Source organism: Pleurodeles waltl, chromosome 10 (genome assembly GCF_031143425.1).
Source record: "Pleurodeles waltl isolate 20211129_DDA chromosome 10, aPleWal1.hap1.20221129, whole genome shotgun sequence".
In the NCBI taxonomy this organism is placed as follows: Eukaryota; Metazoa; Chordata; class Amphibia; order Caudata; family Salamandridae; genus Pleurodeles; species Pleurodeles waltl.
The window spans coordinates 941,979,833-942,006,785 of record NC_090449.1 but is presented as its reverse complement, the minus strand read 5'-3'; positions in this window follow the sequence as shown (position 1 = coordinate 942,006,785).

Genomic DNA, 26,953 nt, shown 5'->3' with positions numbered 1-26,953 from the left:
ATCCCCTTCCGTTGCCACTTATACATGTGTCTGGCCTCAACCACTATAATTTGCAACTTAAATGGGTGACACCAAGGGTGCGCCATGCCCCAGGATTCAGTCTCCTGCCCAATCACAGATTACACCATTGACCGCAGGTCCCTTTTACAGGTATTAACCCCCTAAAATATCTGCCCACACACCACATTCACCCCCGTTGCAGCCTGCTCCAAACTGAACACCACAATGAACTAACTCTACCTCCCTTATAATTGTCTCTCTGAATGTTAATGGTGTGTCAACTTATGTTAAAGTGTACATATGTTATTGATTACACGCAATACCTACACCCTGATCTGGTCCTTTGAAAGAGATGTATCTTATGGATGCGGAAAATCAGAAACTTTGTCAGGACCGAGTGGGTAAAGAATACCGGGGCATGGTGAATCCATCACTACTCATCTTTACAGTGAAGGGGATGTTGCCATTTTTGTTGCAAAATATCTCTTGCTAATGGTGCATGAAACCTGGTGAAACCCCCACCATCACTACATCTTTCTCAAAGCATCCTTTCATGTTCAGACTGTCCTGATTAGTTATATCTCTGCCTTGTCCATGCAAAAAAAGGACACCTTCACTGCCATAGCCTGCATTCTACATCAACACTCCCACTCTAAATCCATATTTGGAGGTGACTGTAACCTGGTGCTCGATCCTTACATTGACAAATCTGCCCACCCTAAACATACTGCTTCCCCAAGCAGAGGACTCCTTTTGGATTTGATATCAGATTTTTCGTTAGTTGATCCTTGGAGACCGACACATTCTGCAACTTGAAATTACACGTTTACCTCTTGTGTTCATGGCAAGGCATACTCATAGATTTTTGCCTCCCCTACCATCCCATGTTGGCACACTTGAGAGATGCAGCTATTGTTCCATCCAGAGTATATGACCATTATTCAATGCAGTTGTGGCTTCACCTGGGACTCATCCGACCCCACTCACACACACACAGTGGAGGCTAAAAATCTCTCACTATAAGTTAGAGGATAATAAACGGCACCTATGTGAACACCTTTGAACATATTTGAATCACAACTGTGAGACAATTGTGAGTCGTCCTCTGGAATGATCTGGGCAGCAGGGAAGGTGATGATGGGGCCCCCAGAAATCAGGAGACCCTCAAAGTGCAATGCACACTGGAGCAAGAGATCCATGCACTCTCAGCCCAAACTCTACTTCACTCACCTTACTGACCCTGAAAGCCCTGCTATTGGCAAAATATGATCTTAATTCTCTGAAAAAACATTTTTCCACCTTAAGCAGCACCATTATAAGAGGGGACGGGAGCTGGCCGTCTACTAGCCTTTCAGGCTTGCCAACAGGAAGCATCCTGCACTATACCAGCTATCTTTCACACAGACGGTACACCCAGCACTTACACTCTGGACATCTTGGAGGCATTACTCTCATACTATGTGGCCCTCTAGACCTCAGATGCCGCTAGTCCCACTGCTGACATTGTGGCATTGACTCCTCTCTTTTGCAAAACGCCCTACCTAGTCTATCACCCATGCAACAGGCATGACTGAACCTTCCGATCAGTGAGGACGATGTTAGGGAAATCATAGAGGGACTGCCGATCAAGAAGTCCCCAGGCCCTGATAGGTATCCATCCGAATTCTACAGGTTACATAAGGACATCTTGGCACGTTTACTCTGCCATGTCTTCTCCGAATCTCACCCTTCCCACACCCTGCTTGCAGAAGCCAAGAGTGCGATCATTGCACTCCTTCCTAAATAGTGGAACGATCCCCTGCACTGTGCAAACTGCAGGCTGATTTCACTTCTCAGCACTGACTACTGGCCAACTGCCTACAGAAACTGGTCCCATCCCTCGTGCACTGGGACCAGGTTTGATTTGTCCCTCACCTCACTTCCGCGTCCCACCTCTGAGCCCTCCCCCATGTCCTCTGGCACATGAGCATAGAAAACGGATGGAAAACTGTTGATCTTCCTCGATGCAGAGAAACTGTTTGGCATGGTGGAGTGGGATTATATGTTCCGGGTACTACAGCATATAGGTGTAAGGCCCAAATTCCTTGCATGGGTGCAGAAGCGCTACACTCAGCCAACAGTGAGGGTGATGTGTAATGGTCACATATCTCCACCCTTTGCTATTCACAGGGGCACACAAGTGTGCCTCCTCTCCCCTTTAATGTTCATCATATTCCTGGAAACGTTGGCTATTGCTATCCATAATTCCAGCGACATTCACAGCATACCTATCTCAGTTGGGGTACACAAAATATCATTAGACTTAGACAACATTCTTCTCATCCTCTCTACATCAACATCCTCAATTGACACCATGATTTCACTGATTTTCCGATTTTCAGGCCTGTCTGGCTTGAAGGTTAACTGGTGCAAATACAAAGCCACGCCTCTGATGGCACACACATCTCCAGCAGTTCATGGTTCCCATCCATTTTCATGGGCCGCCAAATCACTGAAGTACTGTGGTATAAAGATATCCTCAGGGCTCGCTAACATGGTTGAAAGCAATCTTGGCCCATTGCCCTTCTGCATAAAAGCAGATTTTAAAAGGTGGTTTCAACTTAATCTCTCCTTATGGGGTAAGACCCAGTTACTTAAAATGAATGCGCTATCCCAACTGCCACTTTCTAATGATCCCTTTCCGGATTCCCACTAAAAGGATGCAGGCCATTGAAAATTCTTTTAATACCTTTCTCTGGGGGGGTGCAAGCACCGGTTTAAGCTTGCTAAATTCCATGCTACAGTCTCTAGTGGTGGAATGGGTCTCCCCAGCATCACAGAGTTTTGGTTGGCCTCACAACTTATGCCATTGAGGTATGTTCTGCGTAAATTCCTGAACATTTTGAAGTGAGTCTTCAAGATCAATCCAAGGATACTGCAGCTGGAAGGAATACATTTCCATCCATGAGAATGACTTTGAAACATCTCAACATCTTGTATGGTTTGTCTTACCTCAATTTCTTCACAATAACTTTCAATGGTAGATTGTTTGTTGATGCTTCAAAACTTAAATAGTGTTTGTGAATCAAAGAAATAGATATATTACAAGCATCAAGCTCCTAAATATTACTTTTGACATACATGTATGTATGACATATTTCTATGGTGCAAATCTAGCCAAAAGGAGCAGAGAACTGTACCAGTTCAAAAACTAGTGCAAGGTCAACAAATGATAAGAGAAGTAGCAGGTATGTGGGCTGTTAATGCACTGTGCTGTAGTTTTCTTTAAAGAGGTGTGTCTTCAAATCTTTCTTAAATTGGAGCAACGTTGGGGAGGTCTTGATGGATAATGAGCTGTTGATTCATATCCTACATGCATTAGATGGAAATGTCTAGCTGTCTTGTTTCTTTTTTATGCATCTTAAACTGCAGTCTGAGGGTGTCCTGGCTGTGAGTGTGCAAAAAACCATCAGAGATGGTGAGTTTGTCTGCAGAATAAGTGGGAGTGCTGGTAATGATGTTTTTTTAAATCATGCATCTGGTTTTGAAGATAGTGTGGGACACCAAGGGGAGCTAATGGGGTTCCCTCAGGATTCAAGTGAATTGGTAATATTTCTTCAGACCCGAGGTGAGATGTGCTGTGGCTTGTGGGATGGCTTTAAGGTATGTCTGTGGAATTTAGGAGGCCATGGAGAAGGGTGTTATCAGTATCCAGATGTAAGAGTAAACAGGCTTGCTCAGTTGTTATGAAGTTGCTTTGTGGAAGAGACAGTTTTACTTGCTTCAGAAGAGAGGGCTGGTAGTAGGCCATCTTTTTTTTTGGTAATGTGTTCCTTGAGGGTCAGGTCGGTGTGCAGGCTTAGGGTTCAAATCCTTCAAGGCACTTATGTCTCTTCTAATAATGTAGGTCCAAAAGATCTGTCTTCTTTTCATTGTCTACATGATCCATATATTGTTTATTACATATGTCTTCTATTCTGGGTCTTTCCTTTGGATTGTTTTTTTATCTCTATGTAATTTCATTGTTGTCATCTTGTTTCATTTTCTTTCTTTTCCTTGTGATTGCTATAAATAATGTTGTTCCTTAATTATAATAACATGATGTGTTTATTGTCTAATGCTTATGCATATTTTAGACAATCTAATGCTGTTTCTTGAAATGTAAAGGAACTGGGCAATTCTGTTAAAAGAAAACAAAGCAAAGATGTCTTTCTCAGCACTCAGGACTTAATGCTTACATAGACTTAACTGCAAGAAACTCGTTGTAATTATTATCAGATGTTAAAGCTAAAGAGACACATTTGTTTTTTCTCATTCTGTGTATCATAAGAGAGGAGAGGAGTTGCCCTCCTATGACATGAAACTTTACATACAGAGGTTAAAAGAGAAGTTTTGTCACAGTAGCATGATTCTGAGGGTCATAGGGTTCTTTTATATGCATGATTTAATAATGATTCACTAACAATATTAAACATGCATGAACTTATACAGTGTAACTCTTGCTCTCTAGTTAATTGAAATAAACAAGTGCAGTGATGGCAATCTTCTTCTGGCAGGAAACATTATTGACAGGGCTTCCAGGACTAAAAATGTTTTAGATAGAAGACATAAAGCTTTTCAATCTACCATCAATTGCCATTCATTGATCAATACATGGAGGGTGTGTAATCCTGAAATGAGACAATTCTCCTTTTACTCTCTGTTGCCTAATTCTTAATATGGAATTGATTATATGTTTTTCTCCTAATGCTCTTGCCATCAACTTGGTTAAATTTTAGATTGGTATTGTTTTTATATCAGACAATGCTCTTAGGTTAGTGCTTTGGCTCTCTTTTTACTGTCACTAAAAGTAGTATTCAGAGATGAGATAATTACCTATTAAAAGATCATTTTCAAAAATTATTTTGCAATAACATTTTGTTCTCCTAAATGATTGCAATGTTACCTATTCTCTTACTAATTGGTATGCTTTCAAGGCTGCAAACATGTTTATTATTTCATGTGTATGTTGTAAAGAGGAAGATTGCCCCTAACGCTAATTACAGGTTTTGAATGTTTTATATTAAAGCACTAAACTATGCTTATTATTTTAGCAAGGCTTCGGAAATAACGCGTGAACTAGTTAAATCCAGTTAGCTCTAGATAAACTTGCCACTTTCAATGTATGCAATTTATTATTAAAAATGAAAGCTAAATGTTATGGTGGACTAAACAAGGGTGGTGAACTAGTGGCGAGCTACTTAAAGACTAAAGTGACTATACATTTATTTAAAGTACTGGATGAGGATAACAGTTTTATTTCTGTTTCAGATAAAGATGTTTCTAATATTTTTGATAATACTATAGAACTATATATAAGGATGATCATAGTCCCTCTGCAAATTACTTACATACTCATTTCAGCAATGTGCCTAAAATTATTAATCCCAATGTAAATGTTGACATGTTCGATACCATGGAACACTGTTTCACAGTCCAGTGATGCCCTCTGTGCACACAGAAGGGATTCCTGAAAACCATAATAGTTCTGAACCTGAAATATCCATCAATCTATTTGTGCCTGCAAAATGTATGACACTAATTTTGCTATCATTTAAAGCATTAACTTCAGAAGCAACTACTGGAGGCCCACTGACTGGTTTAGGGTACCTCTTAGGAAAGATGTAGCCTCTTCAATTTAAACACAGCAGTGAGCGCTCTTTCATTCAGGATCATATATTTTTATTCTTTTAGATCTATCAGCAGCTTTCGACATGGCTGATGACTCTTCCCTCTTTTCTGTTCCTGCTTTTTTCAGCCTCTGTGGTATTGTACTTCGTTGGATCTCCTGGCTTGTTTTATTTTAGGACAGTATTGCTTAATAGCATGACATTGGAAATTACATAAAATTGTCAGGTGCGCACAGATCTAAAAGGCTGAAATCTGGATGTTGAGCACAGATTTTTCAGAATGGTAAAAACATTACAAGTGTTTACAGATCTCAGTTTACCAGGAAGGGTAGTGGTAGAAGAAGGTAAAGGTGTCTTGTGCTGGGAAACAACAAATGCATTTACAAATATTCACCTATTCATTTTCTGTCACACACTGCATCATCCCAGAAACGAGAGAGGTTTAGATGTATATTTATAAACAGTGAAGGTAGATGGTCTTCAGTATTGCAGACAAGATTCCTAGTAAGAGATAGCGTCACACAACTGAAGGCAATTCAATAGAGCTCAAATTAGACACCTAATGTATAGTACTTAAAAACTGAAAAATGTCAAATGACCTATAAACCTGAAGTGTTGGCTTGCATGGGCTATCAGTCAGCCAATAAACTTTTTTTTCAGAGTTTATTGCATGAGTTATCATAGAGGGACATGATAAAGTTCTTATGAAACATAGATAGCTCATTATATTAAGTACTTGCATGAACCTAATAAAAACATTCCTAATATTTTGAAATAATTGGTATCCTGGGGGTCCGTGAAGCCTCCTCAGGGGGTCTGTAACTGCTTAGAAAATTAACTAATATTAACAGATTAATACTGCGTATATAGATAAAGCGGCTAAATGTACAAGTGAACATTTTAAATTGTGCTCTAAATGTCAAGGAACTTAAAATTGGAGGGTAAAAACTAAGTTAGTATCCTCAGGTTGATTCATGGGAGCAGTGAAGGTGCATCAAAAAGAATATAGTATGGAAAATGTGTGGCTTCAATTGAATTTAGAAAAGCTCCAACCTTCCTATTAAAATTAAAAATATATATATTTTTGTTTGTTTGCAAATTAAACAAAATGTGTTATCATGTCTGTACGTGTTTGATGGAATGCTTGTTTCTGTATTTTGTATATATTATTTTGCGGTTCAAATAATCGACCATGTTTAGGCCTGGGTGTTTGGCTTCCAGTAATGACTCAGTGGGGATCTAGGATTCCAATAATGATTCAGTGGGGATCCCCGGTTTCAAGTAATGATAAACTGGGGGAGTCCACAGAAGTCAACCACTGGTTTAATGCTAAAGTTAACTTCTACGGAATGAGTAAGTACATTTTTTGTGAGAAATTTGATCGAGAAATTATTTCTTAATTGTCCCATGAAAAATACAGAATAATAACAGCACAGTAAGACAAATAAATTCAGGTTTGTTATAGTTTATTAAATAAATATAAATGTAGAAATGAAGCTACAAGCAAAGATGCTGGGTTCCAAGAGCAATAGGTTTTTTAGTTATGTTCATATTTTTTTTATTTTATAACAGTTCCAAATAAAATATAGAAAACGTATTATGACTAATAATGTTTGATCTCTGAAATGAAAACTTAAGATGAGATATGTTTGCTTCTATCCATTTATTAGATGAATGCATTTAAAGTTAATAAAGACCTTGCCCTCATTACGAGTCTGATGGTCCAAAGACCACCAGGCTTGCGGTGGCAGTCAGACCATCCCACTCCACGCAGTCCCACTGCCACATTACGACACTGGCGGTTGGACATCCAGCAGACCACTGTCCCCACCAGGGACATGTTTCCTGACTGGCTGATGGCGGACCCACTCATGCTCAGCGACGGTGGTGTTCAACCGTCATGGAAAGGCTGAGTGGAAAGGCTGTGTTGGGAGCTACCGGGGGGCTCCAGCACTGCCCACAACCATGTCATGGGCAGTGCAGGGGGCCCCTCTGCCCAACAGAGCGCATTCCGAGGGTGCTGGTGTGCTACGGTATTGGCCTCGGCTCCCTTAAGGTTGCCGAGGCCAACACCGTAGCACTGTTCCTGCCGGACTGACAGGCAGGAATGTCTGGGGAGGAGGTAGCTGGTATGACGGCTGCCGCCTCCCCATGAGTTTGGCAGTCAGAGCATTCCGACCGCCAAACTCATAATGAGGGCCCTTGTCTGTGTTATCATTGACTGCTTCCATTTTTGCTGGAGCATAAAGACAATTTAGTCTTTTTCTTTGTTAGCATTTAGGTTTCTGGTTGGCAGAAGTATGCATCCTGTCGAAGCAGGAACCACAATCCTAGTCAGATATGTTATATATACACTAGTCGTTACCCTGTGCTCACCCTCTGGTAGCTTGGCACAGAGCAGTCAAGCTTAACTTAAGGGACAATGTGAAAAATATTTGCACAACACTTCAAACAGTAAAACAGGAAAGACACCACGCAAAAATCATCCACACTAAGTTAGAAAAATAGAGTTGAATTCACTGAACAAAACAAGACCAAAACAACAAAAATCCAATAAATGGAAGTCGAGATATTAATTGTTATTGATGAAATGTAAAATAGAGCTTAGAAGCAATAAGTGCTTAAGTAGGATATCTGGTCATGCTGGCCACGGTTGGTGGGAATAAATCCAAAACTTCAGGCCGACAGTGATGAAGTGTGGGTCGGCTACAGGGGCCAACCTTGTCTCGCTGAAAAAAGTACCTTGTTGCATTCACGTCAAAGATCCGATGAGAGGAGCAGAGGGGTCAATGGAAAGGCGATGCTTTGGTTGTGATCTGTGCAGTCAGGGATGTGTCATCAACAAGCCACGCAGTCATTGATGCCATGTCCTCGAGCAGCGTTGCAGCATCAAACCTGATGTGTCATCATCGAGCTGCACAGCTGACGATGCAAGGATAATGTCTTAGAGCTGAGGGTGAAGCACTGGTTTCGAGCGGTGCTGTTGGTGCTGCGATGTCTTTTTCCTTGGCGATGACGTGTTGGTGTTGAGGAGAGATACAGTGGTTCTGATCAGAGCAGTGACAGCAATAAATCGATTTCTGTAGAAAACAGCTGCATAACCCACTTCCAAGGGTCCAGGACTGGATTGGCCCCACTTGACAGAGTAGGACTCACACTTGGCAGAGCAAAGAAGCTGTAGCAGAGTGGAGTGACGTCTATGATGTGATGGAGTCTTCAGAGTAGGAGGCAAGCCAACAGGCCCTTGGAGTCACTTTAGTTTTGGGATGGAGAGATGTAGGTCTGGTCCTTATAACTCCCAGGCAGGAGGGCACTAGCCGGCAGGTCAGCTCAGTAAAGTAAAAATGAGCCAATATTGCCATGTTGTAGGGGAACTTTACCACTGGTTGGAATTAATAAAGTGTACAGACTCCTAAAGCCATGAAAAACGAGGTCATAAAGTGGAGGGAGGCAGGCAAAATGTTGAAGGGGGGGGCACCCTAAGTCTGCCAGGCCTAAATCTTTATTTCATCTTTATTTTATATTTCACACATGCCTTCCATGTGGACTCAGTGTCATCATAAAGTATTATGTTTTAACAGTGCCATAGGAGACAGTACGATGATGAAGGCGCAAATTGACAGAGTAGATGGAACTTGGTGTGGAGGGTTGACATTTGTACATCGACCAAATGTTTTGGGAGAGCAATTGTTAAACTACTGTGGAAATTAATTAAAAACGTATGTTTTGGGAATTCTGTTTCATCCCAATAAACAGGGTATACTAGCCACAATGTGCGAATGAGATGTACAACATATTATTTGAAACGTTTTAATTGAGAAGTGTGTGTTAATACAATACTGTAAATAAAAAAATTATGCACTGCGTGATTTTTGATAATCATGCTAACTTTATATTTTGGCACGAAAATTAAAAAGAGAAAATGTAATAAAGTATTTTGAAAGAGAAGTGTCAGGCCAAGATCATTAACTTGTGTCCAGTGCATGGTCTCCAAAAGCGGAGTCGACTTTCCCTTGCCCTTTCCAGGATACATCACCAAGTGTGTTGGAATTATGCTATTGAATATGATATGACATAGATAAAAAGGTAATATATCTTATCTGGGGACCTGAAAACGCGTGTGTTCTGAACCAGTGAGTAATAATAAATCATGAGCCTAGGATGCACAAAAAACGTGTGCAGGCGCCAGTTACCCCAAAATGTACACAGCTTAAGAAACAGTCAAGCTTGTTGTAAACTTTGAAAACACAATATTTCCAGAGATCACATGTAATTTGCTATCCTAAAGCTGGACCTAGTTTAATTCAGATGAGTGTGTAAGTCACATCTCTATAGCTGTTTCCTCACAACTGATACGTTTTGAAAAGCATTTATGGTTTGATACCTTCACAGACAAAGAAGAACTTTTCAGTACTTTTAATGTTGTCTTGAAACATTTTCCTGTCCAAACCTTGTTCAACTATTGTCAGAGTCCGACTGGATTTGTTACCACAATTAGTTCCATCAGATGTTTAAAGTGAGATTTGTTATCAGCTGAGCATTAGATGATTTGGAGTCAGTGCTGAATTAATTCTCTGTTTAAGATTAGTAGTCTGTGTGCCACCATTGAACTCACTAACATTATCTTGTCCTATTTTGTCTTTTTACTGGGCAGCCAGGAATTTTCAATGTAGCAGTGGTCCCAGTGCTAGAGCACTCTGAAGAACTTGGAGACTGAGCTGGTGTTCAATTGTGATGGTGTATTTCAGGTATATATTCTCCAAGGTTGGAGTCTTGATTTACATCTTCTTTCCTTGATGCTTTACAGCCAAACAAGAGTGTGCACTTCTGGTTGTGATTTATTTAAGGCCACATCTCTCAAGGTTAGCAAATCTCACACAAAGCTTGAGAGACTTGGATAGAAATCTAAAACAGAGCCTTAACATATTTCCAAAAGGAAGCTAGGGGGTAATGCTGTCAGCTGAACGAGGGACATTGAAAGTTGGGGGAATCAACAGGTCAATCAATAATGTTAATGGGGAAATTCTAGGAGTCAACAAATAATGTCACTGGAGTCTGTGCAACCTCAAGGCCACTCATATAGTGATATAAAAGAGGCTATTGAGCACTGGGAACAAGGGAGCCAGAATCTTGATCTTGAAGTGCCAAGGGTGACCATTCCTTGGAAGAAGGGCAAAATGTGCACATCATTGTATAGAGAATGATTATTTGAACGTCGTTATTTGTCATGGTGATTGAATAAAGTTATGAAAAGAAAGAATACCCAACTAAAGGAATGAGTATGGCAGTTTTTGCTCTAAATGTATAAAGATGTCTTGTAAAGTAGAAACATTACTGTAGTAGAGGCATCAGTTTATACTACAAAAGAAGTTATAAAGTTTATATGCTTTTCTTTATTACACCAAACCAACAGCAATTGAATTATGAAATGACACATCCATCAAATCAAAAACAAATTCTTAACTTTCATCTTTTTCCGAAGGTTACCTTTGAATTTTTTTAAGAAGGATTTAAAATAAGGGTGTCATAAAGGTGATAACTAAAATGAGGACAGCCATAGAACAGAACTGTTAAAGAGGGAAATTTTAAAGCAGAGAAAAAGACAAAGTCAGATTAGAGACCCAAAATGTGAGGGCTTTTCACTCTTAAAGGGCCAAGTTAAATAGTTGCATACTTACCTCATTACTTCAGCACAGCCCTAAAATCCTTAATAATTAATCTATTTCCCCCAGCATTTGGTTAAGCCAATACCTTCTACTTAGTCCATATAATCCTGGCTGATCAGCTACCTAAGACAAGCATGCTTCTTAATGGTTTAGATCTCTGTTATTTACAAGATTTACCAACTCATGAGACATGTTCTGCAAGGTGTCTGTGGTATGCTCCTTCCTTATTGGATGGATTATCTGATTACCATCGAATGTTTGTGCAAAGCATGATCCTGTGACATGCAAATTCTTATATATACCCACACCTTAAAACACTGTAAGGTCACTTTTGGCTGATAGTAGCACTAGTGAATAACTCCCACGTTGTCTGCAAAAGGCTAAATATCAGTTCTTGTTGGATTACTCTAGTGGCTGACCATCAACTATGTGTCAATAGGTACAGTAATAACTTAAACTTTGCTCATTGAGTTAAGTGAAGTTTGGAACATTTACAAAGGCGGGCAACGTATTCCTGATTTTACTGGACCTACCAGCTGAGGTGATTTCTGTGCACAGGATATTTGGCTAGAGGATGGGATACCATAAGACTGGAAACAATGATCAGAGGGTATGGGCGGAGCAAGTGACTGGGATGATAAGTGAAATTTGGCATGGCTTCTTTGAGCTCTATTCAGGGGAACATTTGGGTGAATAGATTTACAGCAAGTGCATGTGCCAGAACTGAGGGGGGCTCTTGGAACAGGGAATAGTGCCTATTGCCGGAGGTGGAGTTCAGATTCTCGACAGGAAACATGAACAGGGGAGGGACTTTAATGAGTGATACTTGTCACTCAGTAACAGTCCGGAGTGTTCCTGAGCTACTGTGAGGGGCTGCTCATGCCACCCCTTTTTTTCAGAAATATGGAAAGTGCTCCTCTCCGAGCGTGCAACGTTTTAAAACATTTTTTAAGTGGCAAATCTTCCATGTTCACAATTTAACACCAGCCTTTGTAGAACTTGCTCGCCACAAGTTCCAGTCCCTTTGGGGTTACAGGTGGAAATATGGCAGTCCAGGGTAGAGTCTTTGCTTTTTGATGTTTAATACTAGCGTAAACAATACATAAACCATATCCACTGCACATGATACAAAAGACACAACTCATATAAATCACCAGAAATAATAAACAAATTGTACACAACAGGACAAATACAGAGAATATGTCTTCATGTCCGACTCAACCATTCATTCTTCCCCTAACAAGTTGGGTTATATTAAGGGGCAACGATTATTGTCTATTTTGTCATAGACTGAAAATGTTATTGTTTTCAGTTTCCTTAAAATCTCTATACAATATTTTTCATCCATAAAGTCCACGCAAAATAAAAGTTATTTTATCATAATTGTGTTAGAACAGAAACATCAGATGTAAAAGGTAAAACTAGTGCATCAATCATAGCCCGTATCAAGAGTGTAACATTTTTTTGCCACAGCCTGAGAGCCTGACTAATGAATTTTACCATATCGGCCACATATTTTAGCGTATTACTTTAAAACAGAATAATAACGCCACTGAAAATGTTCTAATTCCTTCAGCCTTAAAAATTTAGTTTGGGGTATTTTTACGGGCCTATAACAACGATGGACATGAACATCATATAACATGCTCGATGGACTCATAGGCTAATTTACACATCCTACAAATACTGTAGGTTTGACCCTTTGAACTCGAAGAGTAATCAAAGTCCTGGCAGGAAGATGCAGAAACCTAAAGCTCGTGTAACCATTCTTCTCCCAGCCTCGCATATTATAAACGATGTAACATTGTCTTGAAAAAGTATACATTTCTGTGTAAACTTATTATGTTTGTGTCTTCCTACAGCCTCCATATCCTTGAGCGGAAATGCTACCTTAACGCCTTTTTTAATCTCTACCTTTTTTAATCTCTACCTTTCGAGCTGATCGAGGCTTGTTTATTAAAACTCCCAATGCTGGAAGATTTTACTTTGACAGCAGCCTAATGACTGAACTTCCAGACGACAGTGGCTTGGACATGACTGTAGCCAGGGCACTGTCCATGATTACTTTTAAAGTAGTTATTCCTACCAATTTACAATCTAGGAAATATGAATTCGATTAATATTAGCCATGGTAGCCAAAGAAGTAAAACCAAATTCTAAGCACCAGCGACACTGTGATGTTGAGTGCTTTAAATTTAAAAGCTTTCTGATGGAATTTAAAAAAAAAGTATGCGGTTTTTTAATTATTTTACAACTCCAAACTAAAGACCCAAATAGAAGGACTGGGATAATCTTGGATTTTGAGACATCTAAAGTAGTCTCCCCCCATAAACTGCTGAGAAGTTTTTTATGGCCCCTGAAACACTTAGAATTCTCCTACTTAATTTCTCAACATGCGTTTTCCAATTTAAGTTTCTGTCAATTGTGACTCCCAGGTATGTATATTCTAAAAAGTCTTCTAGCTTGATAATGCCTATTGTCCACTTGAAGTTAGAGCTCAGTGTCTAAATGAGATTACCTTGGTTTTATTAAAATTGACGCAGAGATTATTCGCTACATTAAAAGATTGCATTCCATTCAGTTGCCATTGTAGGCCTTTCTGAGTGGCTTTCAAAATGACTAAATTGTCTGCATGAGCTAAAAAAAGGAACTGTAGCTCCCACTGGCTTTGGGGTGTCATCCAACTAATGTGCTAAAATATCAGCGAGGCCAGATATGTGTAACCTAAACAGAAGAGGGTCCAGAGTACGCCTTGCTTCAGCCCATTGTGCAAGAACATTTTTGGGGATAAGCCATTGATATTTGGGACACTGTTAACTATTTTTAAAATGTATTTGCCCAAAACTGCTCTCACGTTTTAGTATTTACTTGCCTAAAGCTGCTCTTAATGTTCAGAAGAGTATGTTGTGTGTCATCTCTAATCGGTTTTGGCACATTAAAAAAGAGCTTATATTTTCTAAGTATTTTAATTAAATACCTACAACACTTTCCAAATATTATGTTTGCAATCTATTTGTGCAACTCATTAAATCGTGATAGAAAAATAAATAATGCACCATGTTCTTCTTTCTTCTGCTAAACTCTACATAGTAGTCAAAGGGACTCCAAAAAATCTATTTTGATTCGACCAGTGAATCAGACTAAAAATGTATCACAATTTGATTTGTTCCTCCATAATGCAGGCTGTTCTGTGGGACATCAACATGTGTTTGACTCAGGCGATGTCTCTCAAATCAAATCTGTTTTAGTAACAAGTCAAAAGCTTTGTTTTGCTCTTTTCCGCAAAAAGGATTTCAAGGTGAACCAACGCTACTGATCAGACATTCTGCACCATATTGGAATAGGGCTATATATATTTAGAAATACTTTTATAAATAGATCCTCTAATTAGCTATTGTTCCACAATTTAAATTAATCAACGATAAACTTAATTCGCCTAAGAGACTTAATCGTAAAAAACATTGATTACACTACAGCAGCAAGTTAAAAAAAAACATATTGGATAAGAATGATAATCAACCGTTCATAGATTTGCAACAAAGTACAGCACTTTTTGGAAGGCTGGAAACAGCAAAACATGTTTTTACATCTTTAAGTGTATGTAAAAAGATAGGTGCTGGTCTGCATAACTTAAAATTGTGCTATGTTAAATGGGCAGTAAAAACAACCTTGTATATACTCCTGTAAAATTTACAAAAATATGTAAAGCGCAATAAGGTTTGCTGTGCTACCTGATCACAAATATTACTCTTGTAACAGTCCAGAAGGAAGCATAACGAGAAGGAGATACAGCATTTTCTGAATCTCAACAGTAGGGAGCAATAGCTTCTTTAGTACTTTAATATCTAAAGTGCACTGATGCCCTAGTGTGGTAGAACAGCACTATATAAATCGTAAAATGGAAACATTAGAAAATAGTTTAATGAATTCAGACAAAATGTTGCATGTTGCCATTGAAAATGCTGATGAACTGGTGAATGAGAAAGGGGACTATAACTGCATGTAACAAACTTAGGCGCTGGAGTTCCAAAAGTGAACGAGTAATAGAGATGCCTGTAAATTTTATATGTATCTTGTCACATTTGCTGTGCATTCAAAGACAGAGATGACATTGATGCTTATTCTTTTAACACGGAGATTGGCATTTACTTTTCTTTATCATACTGCAAAGTGAGAAGATTTTGTAAAATTAACTGTGTGTCCACCTTGTGATGTGAAAGGAAAGGGTGTATGATGGCATTTTCTTCTAACACATCAAAAACATTTAAATACCTGTAATGAACTGTACAAATATTTTCTAACTAAATCAGTAGTTAGAAAAGCACAAATGAAGGGCTCCTTTGTAGCTTTGAATTGACATGGAAAAAAAGATTTTAATAGGATGAAAACAAATTAGGACACTTTTTTTGTTGATGCACAAAACACAAATATTCACTGAAACATGATTTCCACACTTTGTCGTTTGTGCACTATATAGTTTTATCAGTAAAACAGTATGCCTGAGCAAAATGAGTAGACATTGCAATGAAGAATGTACTGTCTGTAAATTACAGTGTGCTGCACACCATGTTTTTGTAATATATTTTCAAGTGTGCTCCAAAATACACCACCAGCTACCTACTACATCCTTACCACTCACTTGCCGAAGGGGCATGGCTCATGTGCTACACCTGTTCTTTGTGTGGTGCTTCGATTTTTCACAGTCCCCGTGAGTTCTGTGAGGCAAAAACCCCAGCCTGAAAACTGTTCCACCACAAATGGTTACAAATGTGTCTAGTAGCACAGCAGAGTCTTTGCCCTATGCTGTGGATCTGCAGAGATGATTCAGCAGTGAAAATGTAAACAGCCTAAGCCCTACATCTGTCAGAAACTGGAAAACATCTAGGTCTTCTCTCTCCTATTTGGGTACCCTTCAGTCTGGTCCAGAATCACTGAGAGATGGATTATTTCAAGTAACAGAAAGAAGCATAGCGGTGAAAGAGAAGATGAATTAAGTAGAGGTATACAGGAAGGTACAGAGCGGCAGTGGTAGGAGAAAGAAGGGAAACATCAGGGTAGATCTGGCTATAAATACGTGGGGGGGGGGGGAGGGGCTTAAAAGTCAGTGGATAGATTTCCTGTGTGAAAAAACCTTGTCATTTTACCTAAAGCTGAGTGAAGACTTTCCAGTTTTTCTGTAGGGCACTCTGTAAGTCCCTTGTTCATTTTTCTCACAGAATGAAAAATGACAAATACTTGTGTGTCGGTTCTGACTGGTACCACAGGGATGAGAGGGCGCACATGGCTCTCAGGGCCCCTTTGTTCTTCCCAGTCCCCAGGGCACATGTATCCACATGAGGCAATGACAGTTGTTGTTATCAGTAGACATATCGGTTTTGGTGATCATCAGTCATCAGCTTGTAAAGTCTTACTCCTCAGGATGCGCCCCACCCCCTTATGATGCAACCTGTATCGGGAAGGAAGCGGCGGTCTGTGTTACCGAGTGGCGGGGACATTGTTGTGTGAAGGCGCAATCAGTCAGTCAGCGTGCAGCATTCAGCTGCAGCAACAACTGTTCAGACATGGAGGGAAGGCCTCACTCCACTGATACAAGGAAATCATTGTTAAAGTAGTCCTGGGAATTAATGGTTGTAAGATTTGAGGAGATGTAATTGGAAACACACAGGGGGTGCCTGGAAGGGAAGCTGTCGCGTAAAAGAAAATTTCTAGACAAATATTCGGTAGGTCAATAACAAAACCGTGACTTATGATAACATGGCTGCACAGAACAATAATTATACCTGCTACAGAAGTTCCAAATAAATAAAATAAGATATTCCTCAGCAAAGACCTCTGGGTAAATTGTGTCATCCCTAATTTCTGCACCATCCCTGACACAGCCCAGGCCCACCCTGGGAAATGCACACCAGGTCTTTGTTTTTTAAAGACACGCAGATCCCAGCCTCGCAGCGCAAAGAAACCCCATACGGCCTACTTTATTTTGCCTCCGTCAATCTGTTTTTACTCAGCTTTAAAAGAGTGTATTAACTAAAGCAAACTTTTCGGAGAAAAACAGTAAAAGTGATCACAACAAATCGAAATTAGTTCGGCTATAACGTAAAAACGACAGAAAATTCACTTTGCAGAAAAACACACATTTTCTATTGAGTGTTATTATAAAGATGTGTTTGGAGGTTAGCATTGGGGGATGGCAGCATTCTGCAGATCACAAATAATTCCTGGCCGTACGTTTAATAGATGCGATACCTACTGCAAATATTGTTACATATTTCTATAGGATTATCAGTTTCCTAAAGTATGAATTTTACAGTACGAAAAAGCCAAGACATAATAAATGCTGTATAAGTTTGCCTAACTTGAAAACACATGTTTAACAATTCCATATAAGATTTTTGCAGCATGAATTATTTCCCCTCAATTTAGAAATCATGTTGATCCTTGGTATATAGCCGATGTTTTTATTTTCTTATTGAAGTTATTGTGAACTCACATGGTCCCTGTTGAGACTGTAATTTTTCAATGTATAAAACGGAACAGAATCAATTAAGTGAGAAAAAAATCAAACTTTAAGCATCCTGCAGAACATCACACATAATCTGCCATCATCTCAGTTACAGTTTTCCGCATAATTTCAATATTGAGTAAACGAACCAACGGTAATACATGCCGCAGCAGTTTCCCACATAATTTCACTAGTATAAGGGAGCTTCCCTTAGTTCATATGAGAGATACTGGCTTTCAGAGGGGGCCGGCTTCCTTTTCGAGCTTCCTTCAAACGTTTCGAGCAACATCTCAAAGACATGTAATATAATCGAGGCAGAGCCAGTTTAAACATAGGTTCGCCAATCAAATGAAGACATCTTTCAATTGTTCAGCAACTACGTGCACCTTTGGAACCTGTGAATCTTCATTGTGGTGCAACTGAGCATGTTTAGATTAAAAAATAAAAGTGCATATATTTAGGCTAGTGGGTGGCACTCATCAACAATTAATATTTCATCGTGTGTAGAAAAATACTTATTCACATACTGTAAACACATGATATTCCCAAACAATATGGGACACACAGGTTCTTTGGCATTTGTGAACAAAAACAATTTCGGTACAATTTTGCATAGTCACCTCAAGTGTTTTCCTGTAACATTTTGTACGGATGGGTGCAAGTGTGCTCAGGTGTGCCCCTATCTGGTTGCATTCCAGGATTCTGTGACCTTTATTCCTCTGTCAGGGTAACATTTACTCTGGTAGAGTTTGCCCCTAGAATATTGTGCATTCAAACCTGTGCCAAGCAGTAGAGAAATTCCTGGGAGGCAAGCGGGCGAAAGGCAAGCTATTGGCGGGAGTAGCAGCTCTGAAATGGCAGGTCACGTTGCTACCAATTCTACAAGCCCCGTCCCATGCCACCATTGTTAAACACTTTACGGTGAATCCGGCAGTAGTGATGGGGCTAGAAGGACAATGGCAGGCTGAGATACGTAGGCTGTCCATCTTTCTTGTGGTGCCCAACAACCCATTTAAAAAAAGTTTTGGACTTAGGTGTTCCAGCTCCAGAGCAGCAGAAACCTGCTAATTAAACCCTTGTTCCATCTGACCTACCTAAGACTAAAACAACATATTTATGCTTTACTTACCACAGCTAACACTTTGGTAAGTCAGCTGTAATAGAGCACAAATGTTTTTTTGCTAGGTTTCATTTCAGAATATCCTGTACAAAAATTTCATCTGATATAAATATTTGTCCTAAATATCATTTACAAAAACACAGTCCCATTGGGTTTAGATTTTCTATTATTATTTCTGTGGCGGTGATAGTTTTGCAAGCAATATTTAGGATTTGATACTTATGCCAGATAATATAATGACAGTCATCCTATGGTACCACACCTTGTGTAGTTTTGCAAATAACGAATTCGAGATACAAGCTTGAAGGAAGTATTTCCTTCACGTGCATCTAAAACACGTTCAGCAAAATGGCTGTTACATTATTATTCAATATTTTTAGGAAAGGGCTAAACCTACAAATCTGCTGTATGTAGATAAATCGATATAACAAAATCAGTGGAAATAAAACATGTATTTTATCTGTGCTCCTTGCTTATATTTTATGTCATATTTCCTGCCTGATCTTTACATATTGGTCACAGCTTATTAACCCTGGAACCCTTGGAAATACAGAGTTCAACTGGTGGGCTGGAATGTGTGAAATATATTGAGCTGCAGGAAGGTCCTTCTTTCTTTCTCGGTCAGATAACCTTATCAAAAGAAGCCATAAAATGTGTCAGTTTTGTGTAGCAATCTCAACCAGTCTACATGGAACAGCTCAGACCTGCAGGGAAAGGGACTTGTGCTAATCCTTTCAATGCAAAACTTGGCTGGTTGTGAGTGGATTTGGAAAGGAATAGAGAGGATTCAAGGTGGTGCCATCGGTGTTGGCTGTGGTATACATTTCCCAGTGTAGTAAAACACTTTTCTGGAAGAGGGACTGATTTCCATTACTGTGAAAACTAAGCGGGGAACTGAGATAACATTTAGTTTGCTTTATAGAGAGCTGTTGCTAGTCACACATCGAGTTGCCTTTTAAAAACAGGGGCACAAGTACCCTCAAGCAAAAAGCTACCTGGAGCAACAGAAGAGAAGAAAACTACGTACTCTTTGATACAAGAACTGATATCAGCCCAACAGAGGCGTGTGATAGAGTTTCTGTCCAAATCCTATATTGAATCTCTAGGAATTGAATGCTGTAATGAAGATAGCTTCTTGTTGGCACAGAAGTACAAAGGACCCTGTTTCACCACTCAATTCCAGAATTAAGCGAGCTTTGCCAAGACTTAGGGCCTGAACTAATATTTTCAGGTAACAGTTTCACCAACCTAGCTGTGGCTAGTCTGCAAAGTTCAGATGGTGCTGCAACACTGTGGGGCACTTCCGAAGTGGAACTGCAAGGAAGTGCATCGCACTGTGTTGGTTCTGCCCACCGGACTACAGCTGAGCTGGCAGAGCATCTTCAGCTCAACTCTCAAGGTCCTGGATTGGGGTGGCACCATTTGGGAGCAAGACTCACAGCAGAAAGAGTCCAGGTGCTAGGTTCACGGTGGATGGGGCCTTTCTGTCCCTGAGGCTCTGACCAGGAGGCCAGCCAACTAGCCACGGAGTCACTCTAGCGGTCCTGGTTTCAAGATCAAGGTCCAGTCCTTCTCACTCAGTCAGTAGAGCAGCAGGGAAGCAGGGCAACAGAGTATTATTCCTTCTTGCAGAGCAGCATAAGAGTCCTTCTGAGTCTTCCACAGGTCCAAAGCTGTACAGTAGAGTGGCGTGAGTGAGGGTCTACTATTTATACCAGGTGCCCACTTTGAAGTAGGAGAACGTTCTGGAAGTTTCCACCACAGAAGTTTCCACTGCCTCAAGGCCATGGCCACAGTTTGTGTGGGGTCACAAAAGGCTAGTGTCAAACCCTTCGTGAGTGTGTTTAGGCAGAGCCTTTGTGATGTGTACGTGTGTTAGGTGACAGCTCCTCCCTCCATCAAGTCAGAGATGGTAGTCTGATTTACTTTAGGGTAAAAAATAGCCATTCACTTGAGGATTCCAAATCCATTTTAATACCTCCCTAAATCCTTTACTGGTCCACTATAGCCACTTGAAATTCCATATCTTTTTGATGCCAGGAAGAAGCTTACCCATCTCACCTTCAGAAAAGTTCTTAAAACGCACTTCTTCCAGCAGTTCTTATAGTAATTTCCTCCAAACCTAATTATGTATGTCAAACTCAGACCTTTGTACTGATGTAGACAAAATTGTTGTGTATTCTCCCTCTTGGTGTAGTCTTCTGGGATGATATTCCTCTCTTTGTGGACTGCATCTTAGACCTGCAGCGAGCTGTGGAAGATTTCCGTCAGTGAGCACGGAGTGCTGAGGTGATTGTAGAGCAGCCTAGTGTGAAACGGAACCTGTCATCATATGATCCTCACCTTCGTGTGTTCTCGCCTCTGGAGGATGTTTTGCTACTGCTCGGCAACACCTAAGAGGGAAGTAATGGAGTAAGGTTGCCTGTAGGAGTGAACTGCTGTGGCCAATTGAGCTGGTGTTGAGGTCAGAAGTGCTGCACAGGAATTACTAAGAAGTAGGAATCAGCCCAATCTTATCACCTCAGTAAGGCCATTTCTCCTAATCCAGCCCCCAGAAGATGGGTGTCTCAAGGGGCAAGGCTTAGAAAAATAACTTGCCTCTGTGGCTGGCTTTAGCTCCACTTGCAGCTTTTGGAGGAGAAATGAAAACAAGACTTGTTCTCACATTATTCCCTGCAATAGTGTATTTATTTAGAGACTAGCCACCTTCAGTGTGAACATTGGTCACTTTCAAGAGCATTTTATAGTGGAAATAATCTCACACAAGAGATCTCACCAGTCAGCATTGTGTATCATCAGTGGTTATATAGACTTTCATTGTGAACAAGTAGACAGTGTAATTATTTGGATCTGGTCACCTTCAAGAGTATCTTACAGTGGAAAAATATTACAGAGGGGATGTCCTCAGTCAGTGTTTAGTTTACAGCAGTGTTTACATAGTCTAACATTGTCAGCAGTTTTCATATTGATTGATAATCTCTAAATATGGCTAAATATGCCTGGAGCAAGCATGACCTAACTCCCACCATTCTTGAACGATGTAGGTGACCCGGTTTTACATTGGAAGGAGTGGGTGAAGTTGTTTGAGAACTATGATAGCAATAAGAGGGGAACAATTCTCCCCACTAAGGAAACAACATATCCTATTGCACAATTTAGGAATTCAAGGTCTAAAATGTTTTGAGAACTAAACAGATCCTAAATTGAATGAAGATGAGGAAGCTCAAGTAAACATGTACCAATAGACTTATTGCAAATTAGAAGAGCACTTTGGACAGAAGAGTAAACATTCAACAATTACCCTTTCACAAATTAGAAGAGCACTTTGGACAGAAAGTTAATTTGGTGCAAGAAAGGTACAAATTCTTCACTAGGATGCAAGCAAAGAATGCAAAAGTGACAAATTATATTGCGTCTCTATGATATATGTCAAACATGTGTGAGTTTGGAACTTTGTATGACTAATTGTTTAGAGATCAATTGGTCAGATGTACCAACAACCCTAAGATTTGAGAGAAATATTGACAACAAACCCCAATTTGAAAGAGGCTATTGATATTGCAAAAAACACAGAACAAAAGGCAAATTGTACTAAGGAACTGAAGCAAAATGAGGCACCTGATGTGGTTCATTTAGTTAGGGAACACCAAATGTATGAGGAACCTTGATATTGAGCAAACAATATATGATATATGATATAGAGAATTTTAAGAACAAGTGTTACAGATGTGGTAACAACAATCACCTAGTGAACAGTCCTAATTGTCAACTTGCTCCTTTGTATGTAGAAAGTGTAACAGACGAGCTCATTTTGCTAGGATGTGTAGGAATTCTAAATTGGAGCCTAAGCATGTTGTAGTAAGTGTTGATGACAATATGACAAAATTTATATTTCAGGTAAGTACAAAAGACAGGGGTGAATGAGAACAATTACCCCACATGTGATATAACTCTAGATGGGGAAAAGATAACAGTGAATGCGGACTCATGCTCACCATATACTTTTATTTACCACAAAATATTCCTAGAAAAAGTCAAGGATAAAGGCTACATATTACTACAAGCAGATGTTAAGCCCAGAGGGTATTATGAAAAATCCACTCCCCTGATAGGCATGTTACCCATGCGTATTTCATTTAAAGAACATTCCATGATAGGGAAGGTTTCGGTTGCTGTACAGGGCTCAAATTTGTTGGGATGGAGGCATCAACAAGAACCTGGAAGAAAACTAGATCCGAATAACGATAAGTAAGTTCTAGTGTTAGAAAGGACTTTTAAAGGCAAAGAAGAGTGTAGGGAATTTTCTGAATTGTTTGCAGAAAGGTTGGGTCATATTGTAAATTTGCACCACAAGATCAAACTAATGGATCTGGCGGGACCTGTGGTGCGTAATGCAAGACCCATTCTTCACTCGATACAAGAGCCCTGAAAGTGTCTTGCAAGGTGTTATAGAAACAATTGAGAGTTTGTTTTGGCTTCCCTCAATAGTTGTCACTAAGAAGTTGGGGGGAAGAGGAATTCACTCATTTGTGGACTTAAAAGATCTAAATGGCAACATATGGGTTGACAGATTCCACTTACCCAAAATAAGTGAAATGATAAGTTTGACTGGGGAAGCCAGCTGTTTTAGTGTCACCAGCCTCTCAGTTGCCTATGAGCTCCACCTGGATTCTAAATCCCTCACTTCTTTCAACACCCTTTTGTTGCTTTGAGATCTTGTAGGATGCCATTTGGCCTAGCATCCACAGCTCTGGTATTTCAAGGAATAACGCAGGAGATCCTGGAAGGCATAGGGAAATATTGTGCTTCCAGGATGACATCCGGCTGTTTGAGTCATCAGAGGAAGAACACAATGATTCCTTGAGAAAATGTTTACTGCTTTTGGAGAAGCAGGCTTAACTATCCAATTAGAAAAATATCAAAGAAGTGTGAGTTCAGTGGATTAATTAGGTCACACCATCTTCAATGATGGAGTTAAACCCAAGATTGATCTAAAAGTAGCAGTCAAAGAAGCACCAGCACCTTGGTCCAATAAGATACTGATGCACTTCTTGAGTTTAGTAGAATACGTAGTGAAGTTTGTAAAAAAAAGCTTTGCAGACCATACTTCACCATTGAGAAATTTACTCAAAAAGAGGGGTGCAATTTGATTGGGATCACAGCTGTAAAAAATTATTTGACTTGATTAGGCAGTCTATCCCAAAGGCACCTTATATCGGAAACTTTGATACAAGGCATAAAACCATTATGACCACTGACATCAGTAGCAAAGGAATTGGTGCCAAGGTAATGCAAACGGTGCTGAAAAGGAAAAGATTCTAGCCTTCGCATCCAGGGCCCTGAAACATTTGCGGTGCAATTATTCCACTATAGAAAGATTGTCATTGGTCTGCTATTGGGGCATATTACATTTTAAATTCCTGTGAGGACTGCCTTTCACATTACACACTGACCGTAAACCCTCACATTCATGTTCTCCTCGAAAGGCATGGATCACACTACCCCTTGCATAGCCAAATGGTTTTGGACCTAAGGGACTACAATTTCAAAATAAAATCCAGGACAAGTAACCAACATTTGGCTGCTGGCTGCCTATGCTGGCTATCACAGAATGGGGAGAAGAGCGGGAAGAGAGCAATACCAAAGAAACTATATTATTGGTCATGCACAGGAAATAATTTGACACTACCGTTGGCAAATGAGAATATTGCCAAACATTGGCCCAAAAATCTAATGAGTTGCAAGGAAAAATAAAGAAATCTCTAGGAAATACAATATGAGTTAAGTATAAATGATGATATTATAACAAGATGGTATCCCACAAGGAACTATGAGGTAGGATTGCTGAACTAGACTATAAGGGGCATTTGGGGAAAAGCATCACCATGACCAAGGCCAGGGCAAACTACTGGTTCTGGAGTATGGACAATGTAATGAAAACAAAGTCAGGGATTGTCTGAAATGTGTGATGAGTGATAAGACCATTGAATAGGTGTGAGAGGGTGTATGTGGGGGTGAGAGCAGCAGTGAGAGTTTCTGTCTGGGTGTGAGAGTGGGTGCATAAGTATCTTAGGGGGTGCATCAGTGTCTGTCTGGTGTGAGAGTGGGTTCATCAGGGTTTCAGTGGGTCTGTGAGAGGGTGTGAGAGAGTGTCAGCAGTTCTGTGAGTGGGTGCGTGAGTGTCTCAGTGGGTCTGTGAGTGGGTGCATGAGGGTGTGAGTGGGGCTGAGTGGGTGCTCAAGGGTCTCAGCGGGTCTGTGAGTTGGTGCGTGAGTGTCTTAGCAGGTCTGTAAATGGTTGCGTAAGGGTCTGAGTGGGTGTGTGAGTGGGAGAAAGAGATTGACAGAGAGAGAGAGAGAAAAAGAGAGAGAGAGAGAGAGAGAGAGAGAGAGAAAGCAAGAGAGATAGTGACTTTTTTTGGCTTTGGTGAATGATATACTTACAACAAGATATTTCGGGACTAATAGAAAAGAAAAACGTATTTGTCAATTAAAAAGAGTGAGTTCATATTTCAGTATAAACCTTAATTTTTTAAGTTGAAAATAAAGTAAAATAGGAAAACAACCACAGATACACCTGAACTAGATCCCTCAACTTTCAGTGTGAGTGTCTGTGACCTTAACCATTATGCCAGAGGTGACTCTTGCCTGTGCTGAAAGTCATTGCATGGAAAGACCATTGCAATAACTATCTCTCTCTCCCTCTCTCTCTTACATCCCTCTATGGGATGGAAGAAAAATAGAGAGAGTGACAGGACTGCGGGGGAGCCTCAAGACCCCACAGTCCTAGCCGGCTCCCCATGTCCTGTGGGATCCGGCACTGCTCCCTCAAGCAGGGAGCTGTTTTTAATAGCAACTCCATGCTTGTGGGAGAAGTTTTCATCTGTCTTCCCTGCATGCATATTTGCGTGCAAGAAAGACAGATGAAAACTCCGCTTTCTGCAAGGGGAGCTCTTTGTCAGCTCTCTCTTGCAGAAACTAGACTTTGGGGCATATTCAAGAGCCCCTAGCGCCACCGAAGCGTCGCTTTTTGTGATGCTTTGGTGGCGCTAAGAACTGCTCCATATTTACAAGAAGGTGTAATGCAACTTTTTTGTGGCATTATGCCTACTTGTAAATATGGGCCCTCCCAGCGCAGTTTTCTGTGTCAGAGGGGTGGGCAATGGGTGTTTTGACTCTGCGTCAGATTTATGAGTTGTCGTAAACCTGAGGCAGCAACAAAAACTAACGCCAACCCATGGAAAAATGAGGAAGAAAGCTTTTGGACAATTGTTTACATGCAGGAAAAGACATCTTCCTACACATAAATAATCATTTAAAATGACTCTGGTACTTCTATGTGTGCTGCATTTTGTGCCGAATCACCCTTATAGATTGTTTATGTGCAGGAAGAGACACCTGCCTGCACATAAACAATCTCTCCCCTCAACGCAGACACCCTTGCACTATGGTGCAAGGATTCCTGCATTGGCCTCAGGCAGCTTAATTCAGTGCAAGTGCAGGGGAAACGCAGGGGTGCACCGTATTCCTTTAAATACAGTGCACCTCTGCTTTTTTAAAGTGGCACAGCGCGGCGCTGCTATTTTTGGCTCAGCACTGTGCTGCACCAATTTAACATAAATCTGGGCCTTTGTTTGCTTTTGCTCGGTTGGGCTCTCAGGCCCCACCAAGCAAAAGTAGACAGCTGTGTCCTGGGGGTAGGCACCCCATGACATAGCAGGAGCCAACCCTGGGGGTGGTGGTCCCCAAGGCCATCAGTGTCTCTACCAGGGGGGCAACACTGCCCCCTCCAACAAGTATAGCCAGGAAAGGTGGTGGTCCCCGGGGCTCGGGGTGTCCGAAATGAACCCTCATCATTCTTTTAACTATAGCCTTAGGGAGGTGGTTGTCTCCGGGGCTGCGGAGGGCCACACAGCCCGCACTTATTTTATTAATTGCCCAAGGGAGATTGTAGACCCTGGGGCTGTAGGGGCAGCACAGCCCCCCCCCATTGAATTTGAATAATGCCCCTGGGAAGT